Source organism: Lissotriton helveticus, chromosome 5_1 (genome assembly GCF_964261635.1).
Source record: "Lissotriton helveticus chromosome 5_1, aLisHel1.1, whole genome shotgun sequence".
Taxonomy (NCBI): domain Eukaryota; kingdom Metazoa; phylum Chordata; class Amphibia; order Caudata; family Salamandridae; genus Lissotriton; species Lissotriton helveticus.
In genome coordinates, this window is record NC_136065.1 from 1,777,001,423 (window position 1) to 1,777,011,784 (window position 10,362).

Sequence of the window (10,362 nt, forward strand, 5' to 3'; positions counted from 1 at the left end):
CACCAGTAAGCTATTAATAACTGGTTCACATGACAATTAACGCATAGGCATTGATTCCTAGAATTGTTAAGATAAACTGTTGGTTTACTTGTTCTTTTCGGGAAAATTGTTTGATTTTTGGTTTTCCTCTTAATCGATTCTACCTGCTCACACTTGTCTCGTCCTGATGATGATCTCACACTCATGAGATTGAAACGCCGTCGACCTTCACAACCAAAACTCTATTACTACCACTAAATAACTTGGAGTTTTGCATATTGTTGTTGTCAATGCAATGTAATTTTTATAGTGACAAACACCCCTCACTTCACGCACTTTCACTTTTTGTGTGAGCATTGGAACTATTACTAGATTTATACTATGATACTCCGTTTATACTATTAAGAAATGAGATTTTATACCAAACCTTGTGTCCCTGTATATATTGCATAACCAGTCCTGCCTGGACTACTTTACTTTGTTTTACCTGACTAACGCTGTCTAAAATAATTATGTGGCCTAGGCCACACGAGGACTTCAGTGGCCTAAACCTGACCTTTGTTTTGCAAAATACCCGATCACCCCATGCAGCGCTCAGAAGTGGGGGAACAGTAGTGCACCGGTTCTGAGCCCAAGGAGGATAGAGGGGACAGCAACAACCTGATAATAGACTGAGAAAGGCCCGGTGCGCTCCCCGCAAAATGGCAACCCTTCCCACTGCACTGCTTAGCTGCACCCCGGAAGACCCGGAGAGGCGCCCAGAATATTGGAGGCGCTGCTGTTGTCCTCTTAAATGCTCCCGCTGATTCATAAGGGAGTGAAAGAACAATAGACTGCAGAGGGAAGGGCTCGCGATCCCTCCAGACACAGCACTGACACGTAAGGCCTCAGCGGCGGCTCGGCCGGGAGAAGGCCCAGGGGCGCTGAGGTGAGAGGGAGCGGCAGGCCGCTGTTGAATGTGGATCCACGGCGGCTGGTTCTTGAATGGGCTGAAGGCAGTGCTCCAGGGGCCCATCGAGACTGACGAGTGAGGGAGGCAGCCGGGCTAACTGCTGGCGAAAAGCAGGGGCTACCGGAGGAACACTGAAGGAAACCGGGATCATGTTGGAGCCCCCTGGACGTTACCTGCCTTCTTCTGACTCGCATAGGGGCTCTGGCTGATGAGAGGGCCTCTTGGAGGTCGTGTAGCTGCCGCCAACAAAGAGGCCAGTGAAAAGATTCACATGCCCTATTGGCTCTCCTGAACCACGAGGCGCCTGGAGCTAAAATGACTGCCATGAACATAGTGTGAGCCCTGCAGCGAGTGGAGGTGCGCCTGGAGCTGTCTCGCCCTCCTGGGGGCTGCGCTGTAAGTACCTGGCATGAGCAGCATACATTACAAAAGCCCTGCAACTGACCCCGACACGGAGCTCCTTGCTGTGAGTGCCTGACTCTAAAATGGCCGCCGAAAACTGAAGACACTGACTGTTCTGTCCTGGAGCCTCATTTGGTGACACACTGCTGGGCTCCCTGCCGCTTCTGTCACTTGAGATAATGCTTAGAGGATGGGAGCATCAAAGGAGGCTACCTCTCTAGCAAGCCTCCAACATTGATTATAGACCACCTTCAACACGCGACCACCCAGACCAGTTTCCATGGCCTAGAAAATCAGTTTCTAAGAAATAATCATAAGGCTCTGCAACATTGAGCAGGGGGCCCTGGAGACTGAAGAGCGCATGCTCAGGTTCTCTGCGAAGATCGGGGGCGGCTCAGAGCTGACCTAGCAAAGCCTCCACATCTGCCACCGCAAGAGGCCCCCAACAACAAAGTCTTTAACTACTTTGCTGCAAACGGCGCAGGGCCTTCCAGTGAGGAAATGGCGCAACCCTCGTGCGCAGTGACACTCACCAGGGAGGACCTGCTAGCCTCTCTTCGAGACTTTAAAAAGGGACTCCGAGCAGACATAAAAGCTGACATGGATGCCTCCTTTGAGGCATTTCGAGCAGAAATGAGAGAGTAAGTGTGACCTTGCAGACGGACGTGGACTCGGTCGGCACCAGAACACTGGATCTCGAGGTGAAAGTGCAGGAGCGGACGGATCGCATGCAGCCCCTGGAACAAAGCAATACGGACATAAAGGGACAACTATGTGCCACGCTGCTCAAATGAGAGGACCTGGAGAAGAGATCTCGCTGTGATATCATTTGAGTCCGGTGCCTGGAGGAAGACTGCGAGGGTCCAGCCCTGGAGGCCTTCATGGTGGGCCTCTTCTCCTCAGTGCTAGGGGAGGGCAGCCCTGAAATACGGCTGGAGAGACTCCATCGGGTGGGCCCGCGGATACCTGGAGAGGGCAGGGGACCCTGCGACATACTGGCAAAGTTCAGCTCCTTTAACATCAAAGAAATGGTCCTGCAAAAAGACAGAAACATTGATAGAGTCTTGTTTCAGGGTAAGGATTGAAAAGTGGGGACCAATGCCTGATGAAAGCCCGCGCCACCCATGTGGGGGTCTAGTATTGGCAGAAATATGTTTGTAATTGCAGTGGGGCTATAGGGCTCGTCGCCTTCCCTCTATACCCCGATATACATATTTTAACCCTTCCAGTGGTCTACAGACAGAATAAAAATATTAATGTTGACCCCTAGGTTGTTTTAATACTTTAGTACTGCACAATTTTGGTCCCGTAATAGAAGGGAAGAGACCCCCATCCTTTTCTTCTTTCAGTTGTGTCACGTTGGTTTATGTGTTGTATATGTACTATCACATTTTTTTTTCTTTCTCCACCCTCACTAATCTTCATCTAAAAAAGATTGCGCTCCATCCAGTGTGTTGGTCTGCACCTGGATGTGTGATGCGGCCCAATGATGAAGCATGACACTGCAAAGTGTGTGAGGGCAGTATTAAGACATGTGTTGTCTTCCTCTTTTTCTGTCTTAGGTACAAGTATAGATTTTAATGACTGTCCCTTTATGGATCATTATAGGATCCACAGTCTCAGTTTGTGATCTGATAGTGTATAGCTGAGAGCGTATTTTATAGGATTTCTCGGTTGAGTGAGTAGACATTGTTATTAAGGGAGCCAGAGAAGTCTTAATCCCTTGTGTCTCCTGGTGTGTTTTTCATAGTTAGTACGACCGCTGAGCCGCACAGACGCAAGTGGGAATTACCCGCCACCTTCCTTAGAATTGTAACCAGAGAGGCCCAAAATTTGGACCGAATATGGAAGAACAAGGCCTCTCCTATGGGGATGAGGCAGCAGCCAGAATTTTAGCATGTCCTTCACTGTTGGGTGACGCCACACTTACACAAGCCCTTACACAAGTAGAGGGATGGGACTCCCTAACTGAATTAAAAAGGTCACAGGTTAGGACCATCCTACACGGAGCTATTCTAGTGGTCAATGAACCATTAATCTTTTTAGAAGATGCAACATTTAGAAAAAATTGGTCTCTAATCGCCTGGAGATGTTCAAGGCTCATTTTAATTATAGATACAGCCACACAAATCTACTATGACTTACTGATCAAAATTCAAACCAGTGAGGACCATCTAAAGACACAAATACAGATTTCAGTCTTTAAAAAGGAATTAGATGAAACCAACATGGTGGTGAATGAGTATAAAGAATACTTAGTGAACTCTAAAGTACTAAAACTTCAGAAAGATCTGAAGAAGTTCTCTAGAGAAAAGGTCTATCCATACACCAATGAGGAATATGTTACAGCAAAGGAGAATCAACATCAAAACACACAAAAGAGACAAACTCGACACAAGACAGACACTTCCAGCTCAGGCAGTGAGAGTAGTGATGGAGACTACTGACCCAGATATAGGGGAAGAGGATGGTCAAGGGGTTATATGCGCCCATACCAACAAGGCCCCCAAACTGGATATGGGGGGCCCCCCATGTACCCTCCCATGGGTTCCCCCCCAATACTTCACCAATGACTACCCTCCTTTTTTAGAGAGAGACCAGGGGAGAGGGAGAGGGAGAGGCAGGGGGAGAGGCAGGCAGAGAACCCGGAGAACCCAGAGGGTGCAGTGGGAAGATATGAACCAGAGGATAACCTGCAGTATGGCCCGGGGAGGGGAAGCGAGCAGCAGCAGGGAACACACTTAGTCATGAACCTAAGTAGCAGGACATTGACATCCACACAGGAGATAGTGCTATCTAAAGGCCTAGGCTTTGTTCCTAGGAATCAACTTGATCCCTTTAAATTGAAATGCGAATTGGCGTTTTTTTTCCGTAGTGTACGCCTAAAGGTTGTCTTTGATGGGAAAGAGAAAACTGAGAAGGAAGATGATACAGGACTAAGGACTAAGTCTACTTTTGTCCCAATGTTGGGACAGTTACCACCAGAAGTACATGTATTCGAACAGTCAATTTTGAGGGAGGTAGATCTTTTATCATCGCAAGAAACTGTGAAACCATTTTTCAATTTATCCAAAGAGGAGACAAAAGCGCTTGAGGATCTGAGAGATGATGTGTCGGTGATTATAAAACCCGCCGATAAAGGCGGAGCCATTGTAATTTTAGACCAGAGCACTTACAACGAGGAATGTCTACGTCTGATAGGGGAGAGAAGGAATTATGAGATTCTCAATTCGACCCCACTGAAGAACTTAGGTTACAGATTGCATCATTAGTAGACGAGGCTGTTACCAATGACTGGATTAGTAAGAAAGAGGTTGTAAAGATGAGGCGGAGGCAGGAACTGTAGTTAGAGATTTATTGAAGAGAAGAGAGCCGTCCAGCCAGGGGGAAGACACAGCAGCTGCAACTGCCAAGTAGGGAACACTCGGGCAGAATCCTCAGCACATAGAACTACCACCACAGATGACATCACGTGGAATGCTGACAGTGCAGATCACCACACACCTCCCCCCTTTTTTTTTTTTTTTAAAGCAGAGAAAAAAAACAACCAGAAAACATAGAGTAATCACAATAAAACAAATCAAATAAAATCACGATATTTGTTAGGCCTAACAGTTGCCCTTAAGCTTTTTCTAGGACCATTGTTACCATTCACATTAGAACTTTTCATAAAATCATCATTGACATTGACTTTAGATGGAAAAACAGTTACACGAGAAGGATCTCTGGCCACACGAGAAGTGCTCCACCAGTTGCCATTGGACAATTTGACCGCATTCTTGCGAACCTCTACAACTTGTTGTGAATCAAGAAATTTTGAGAAGCCTTTCTTGACTGTAACAGGATTTTTAATCCTGACCCAATCACCAGCACAAATACTTTGATAGGACTTCTTGCTTAAACCTACACTGTCAGGTAGTAAACTGGAAGATTTTTTGTTAGCACATTCCCAGACTTTCTCCAAAATCCAGCCCTGGTGACTTTTAACCATCCAGAATGGAAAAGCTTGAGAACAAGCTTTTCTTCCTCTCATCAACTCAAAGGGAGAGAAACCTGTGGCAACATGAGGAGAAATCCGATAAGACCATATAAGATCTTTCACAGCCTGAAAAATACAATTATTTGATCTGAAAGCAGCTTGCACACATTCTACAATAACCCTATTAAACCTCTCGGTTTTGCCATTACTCTGAGGATGATACAATGGTGTTCTGGTATGTTTAATACAACAACTGTTCAGAAAAACCCCCATTTCTTTCGAAATAAATTGCACTCCGTTATCAGTGAGGATTTCTTCCGGACAACCTTCCCTCAAGAAAATTTTACTTAGACAATCAATAACACTTTTAGAATTGGGCACATTGATGGGTTCGACTTCAACCCACCTAGAAAGATGATCAACAAGAACTAAGAAATATTTGGAAGTATTGGGAAGCACATGAAATGGACCCAGGAAATCTAGGCCAATTTTTTGCCAAGCTCTAATGGGTGGAGAAACAATAGAGTCACAAACACCTTCTAAGACAAGAACTTTGTCACTAGTATTGCAGCGTGTACACAGTTTGATGGCTTCTACAATTTGACTGTCCATTTTTGGCCACCAAAAGTTCGATCTGACATTTCTTTTGGTGATGGTGGCTCCTAGATGCCCAGAATGTGCATCAGCAATAATTTTCTCACGATAGATAGAAGGAGGAATGAACTTGTCACCCCTAACAATTTTGCCATTTTCTAAAGAAAGTTCTGAATTAATATTCCAATAAATTTGAAGTTCGTGAGATAGGGATTTTTCTTTAGGCTAACCCTTTTTAATGAATAAAATTACATCCTTAAGAACGGTATCATTTTCAACAGCTTTGATCCAATCATTCTCTGCGAAAGAAATGAAATTTTGGGAAATGTTGGCTACAAAACACTCCTCAATTTCAGTTTCCCAATCATTTTCATCAGGTTCATGTACAGGTAATCTGGACAAACAGTCTGCTCGTTTGTTTTTCCCACCAGGTATGTAAACAGTTTTAAAGTTAAACTCTAACAATTTAGTGGAAAGTCTAGCTAATCGTGCTGTAGTGCGATTGACGTTTCTGCCTGATAAAATATCGACAAGAGGACGATGGTCAGTTTGAAGGATGAAGGGTCTACCCCACAAATAAGATTTAAACTTTTCAACACTCCAAACACAAGCTAGAAGTTCCTTCTCTATTACAGAGTATTTCCTTTCAACAGGACGGAGAGTCCTGGAGGCAAACCCTACAGTGAATTCTTTACCATAATCTAGCTGAGAGAGAACAGCTCCTAAGCCGTATTCACAAGCATCAACAGTAACGACAGTTTCCCGGTTGCCATTAAAAGGTTGAAGAGCAGGAGCATTAGTAATATGTTCTTTAATCAGCTGAAAACCTTTTTCACATTCGTCAGACCAGCTGAAAATGGCACCCTTTTTAAGTAGGAGTCTAAAGCATTCAGTAGTCTTGGCATAGTCTCTCATGAATTTAGAGTAGAACTCACAGAGACCAAGAAAGGACAAAAGTTGTTCCTTATTGGAGGGAGCAGGAGCTTCAATGATGCTTTTGATCAGACCAGATCTAGGTTTGATACCGCATTCAGAGATGCTATGACCAAGATACTCTACTTCTCTTGTTTTAAAAACACACTTGCTCTTTTGTAGAGTTACACCTCTTTCTTCCAGAATGTTAAAAACTTGGTCAATGACTTTATCATGTTCACTCTCAGTTTGAGTGAATATGAGAATATCGTCTTGAAAGACGACAACATTAGAGAGTTCCTTAAACATTTCAGACATGATACGCTGAAAAACAGCGGCGGCAGAAGCTAATCCAAAAGGAAGGCGTCGAAATTGGAATACTCCATCTGGTGTTACAAAAGCAGTGAGATGACGTGAGTGGGGATGTAATTCAATTTGGTGGTATGCTGCTTTTAAATCGAGTTTGGAAAACCAAGTAGATGATCCAACTTTTGCTATCAAATCTTCAATGCGAGGGAGGGGAAAACCATCAACCCAGATAGCTCCATTAAGACTGCGCAAATCCACACACATACGAAGGTCACCAGACTTTTTTCTAGCAAGAACAATGGGAGAAAGCCACAAAGTGGATTCTACTTTTTCAATAATCCCTTGTTCGCATAGTGACGTTAGATGTTTGGATAAATCTTCTCTGATACTAAGTGGAACGTTTCTAAGTTTGTGCTTGACTGGGGAAATGCCATCTTTAACTTTGATAAAATGCTGAAAGTTGGTAATTTTACCAAGACGATTTTCGAAGACTCTTTTATATTTGTGCTCTAATGATTTGTTATCGACAATGTTGCACACCGGAATAGAAGATGGAGATGTAGAACAAGGAAGATTGCATCCTTCTATAAAAACAGGGTTGGGTAAACCAGGTTTAATGGTAACACCAAATTCTGCTTGATGTATAAGGCCTAGAACATTAATGCCACGTTTGGCAACATAAACTTTCCCTTTAATAGATTTGCCAAATATGGAAATATCAGCCCAGAAATAGCCTAAAAGATTAATTTTGCTCCCTTCAAAAGCTACTGTAAGAACATCAGGAGGAAGTAGACACTTATCTTGCCAAAAGTGAGAGTATTTGTCGTAGGAGACAATAGTGATGCGAGCACCGGTGTCAACAAGTAGTTGAACATGATGTTTTTCAATGGTAGTGTCGACTTCTGGATCAGGAACACGAAAGGTGCGACTGACATCGTCATTGTCTTTTACAACAACTACATATTCTTGAGTAGTTACATCACCTTCAGAATATTCATTAGTTTGCTCAAGAGGATTTGAATCAGAAGAAGTATCATATTCATTCAAAACACAACGTACACCACCTCTTCTACCTCTCATGCAGACTCTTGAGAAATGACCATTTTTACCACATTGAGTGCATTGTTGGTTGGCAGCTGGGCAGTTCTTAAAGTTAGATACATGGTAAGAAGAACCACATCTAAAACAAAAAGTACTTTGGCTGAATTGTCTACTAGGCATGAAAGGTCTTCTGGTACTAATGTTTCCCATTCTTCTAAAATAACCAAGTGAGTCACGAGGAATAAAATTGGGAGTTTTAAAAGGTGCAACTGTTTTAGAAGATACAGCACTAGAAATGGAAGTATTGGAAAGAGAAATTTCCAATTGTTTGGAATCTTCTAAAGATGTCTCTATACTCTTGGCTATATCAATAGCCTTATCTAAAGAAGGATCTTTGCAGGACAATAGTTTCCCTTGGATTTGTTTACAAGAACAGCGAGCAATAAGCTGATCTCTGATAAGTTGAGAGGTGAAGTTGTCAAATTCGCATTTGGAAGCACGTATTTTTAATGCAGTGACAAAAGTGTCGATACTCTCTTCTGGTTTTTGAACTCTGGTGAAGAATTTGTAACGATGTACGACCATGTTTTTAGTCTTTACAAAGTACTTGTCTAATTTGGCTATGGCTATGTCAAATTCATCTGGAGACTCTCCAGTAGGTGGAGTGAAAGGAGGTAGATGATCGAAGACGTTCTGGCCTTCTACGCCGAGATAATAATACATTAGATTCTTTTTCCTTTCTGCACGGAATCTAAGTCCATCAATTGCACCAAGGTAGGCCATGAAAGATCTTAACCAAAGTTTCCACTCAAGAGGGGGGTCTCCAGGAGTCTGAAGAAATGGAGCTGGAGGAGTGACACTCTGCATTGTGATATTTTCAATTTTTAGTGTAAAAAAAAAATTTGAAAAAAAATTGTTAAGAGGGGAAGCCGAGCCGTTAACCAGGACCCGGGATCTAGGAGAATGATAATTGGCACAAATCATCCCTATAAAATTCTTGTTAAACCCAAAGCGCAGAAGCACTCGAAATAAGAAGAACCACGCGGTCAAATGCTTTTTTTGCATCTAGCGAAAGAAGTGCTGCTGGAATGTTTGTCTTCCGGGCCTTCTCCATTATAAGGATGATGCGCCGCAAACTATCATGCATCTGTTGCCCCTTTAAAAAAGCTCGATTGATCTGGGTCAGTAAGGCCGGGGAGCACAGATTCTGGTGGGTAGCTAGAATTTTGGAGTAGATTTTGGCATCTAGGTTCAGAAGGGCTATTGGACGATTGGAGGAACAGGCTGTGGGGTCCTTACTGGGTTTGGGGATCACCGCCACGATCTCCTCACCCATGGAGGGAGTGACCTGCTGTGTTGAGGCAATGTTAAATAAAAAAGGGACTAGTTCCGTGGTAAAAGTGTGCAGAGAAGCCGTCCGGTCCCGGTGCTTTTTGAAGTTTCAGCACGTCAACCGCTTTCTGCACTTATGGGTTTCGACAAATCTTCATTGGTGTTAGCCGAGACCAGTGAGAGATCTAAGGGATCTAAATACTCCATTTGGTCTTGCGCCCTTGGATGTTCCAAAGTATAAAGATTATGGTACAACTGTTCGAAGGCCTACTCCTTCACTCTATCTTATGTGAGACGCCCGCGTCATCTACAATAAGTTTTATGTATTCCCTCTCCTGTTTGGCCCTTAGTTAACGCTCTAACAGAGAACCCACTTTGTTCCCCCCTCTTTGTTCCCCCCTTCATACCACCTGGTCTGCAGGCGTAAGAAGTTTTTTTCCACCCGATTAGTGTATATGGCCTGCAGCTTCCCTTTGAGGGCTGTGACTTTTCTAATCGCTTTGACCTGTGGGGCTAGCCTTGTGGGCCTGCTCTGCCGCCTGAAGCTCCCTTTCGAGCGTGAGGCGCTCCTCCCGCTGCTTTGTCTTCAGGGTGGTGGCCAGCTCGATGCATTTACCCCAGATTACCGCTTTAAGGGCAACCCAGGTAGTGGCGTGCAAAGTACTCTCGGGGAAGTCCTTAATAGATTTCCTAATATCATCCCGTAACAGTCTATCCCTACAGAGGATGTTGGGAAAATACCAGCATGCATGTTTTGAACGTGGGTTCGACCACTTGAGTGACAGCTCCAGGGGGGCAGATCGGGTGGAAGTGTGTTTGCAGCATAGAGGGAAGCAAAAGATTGACTAACAAATATGAAATC

The 10,362-nt window shown here is 44.0% G+C and overlaps 1 protein-coding gene across 7 annotated transcripts in view; it reads right to left on the reverse strand.

Annotated features, from left to right (window-relative positions):
• MAP3K3 (mitogen-activated protein kinase kinase kinase 3) overlaps window positions 1-10,362 on the reverse strand; it is a 2,022,699-nt gene that overhangs the window by 996,770 nt on the left and 1,015,567 nt on the right. The window lies entirely within an intron of this gene.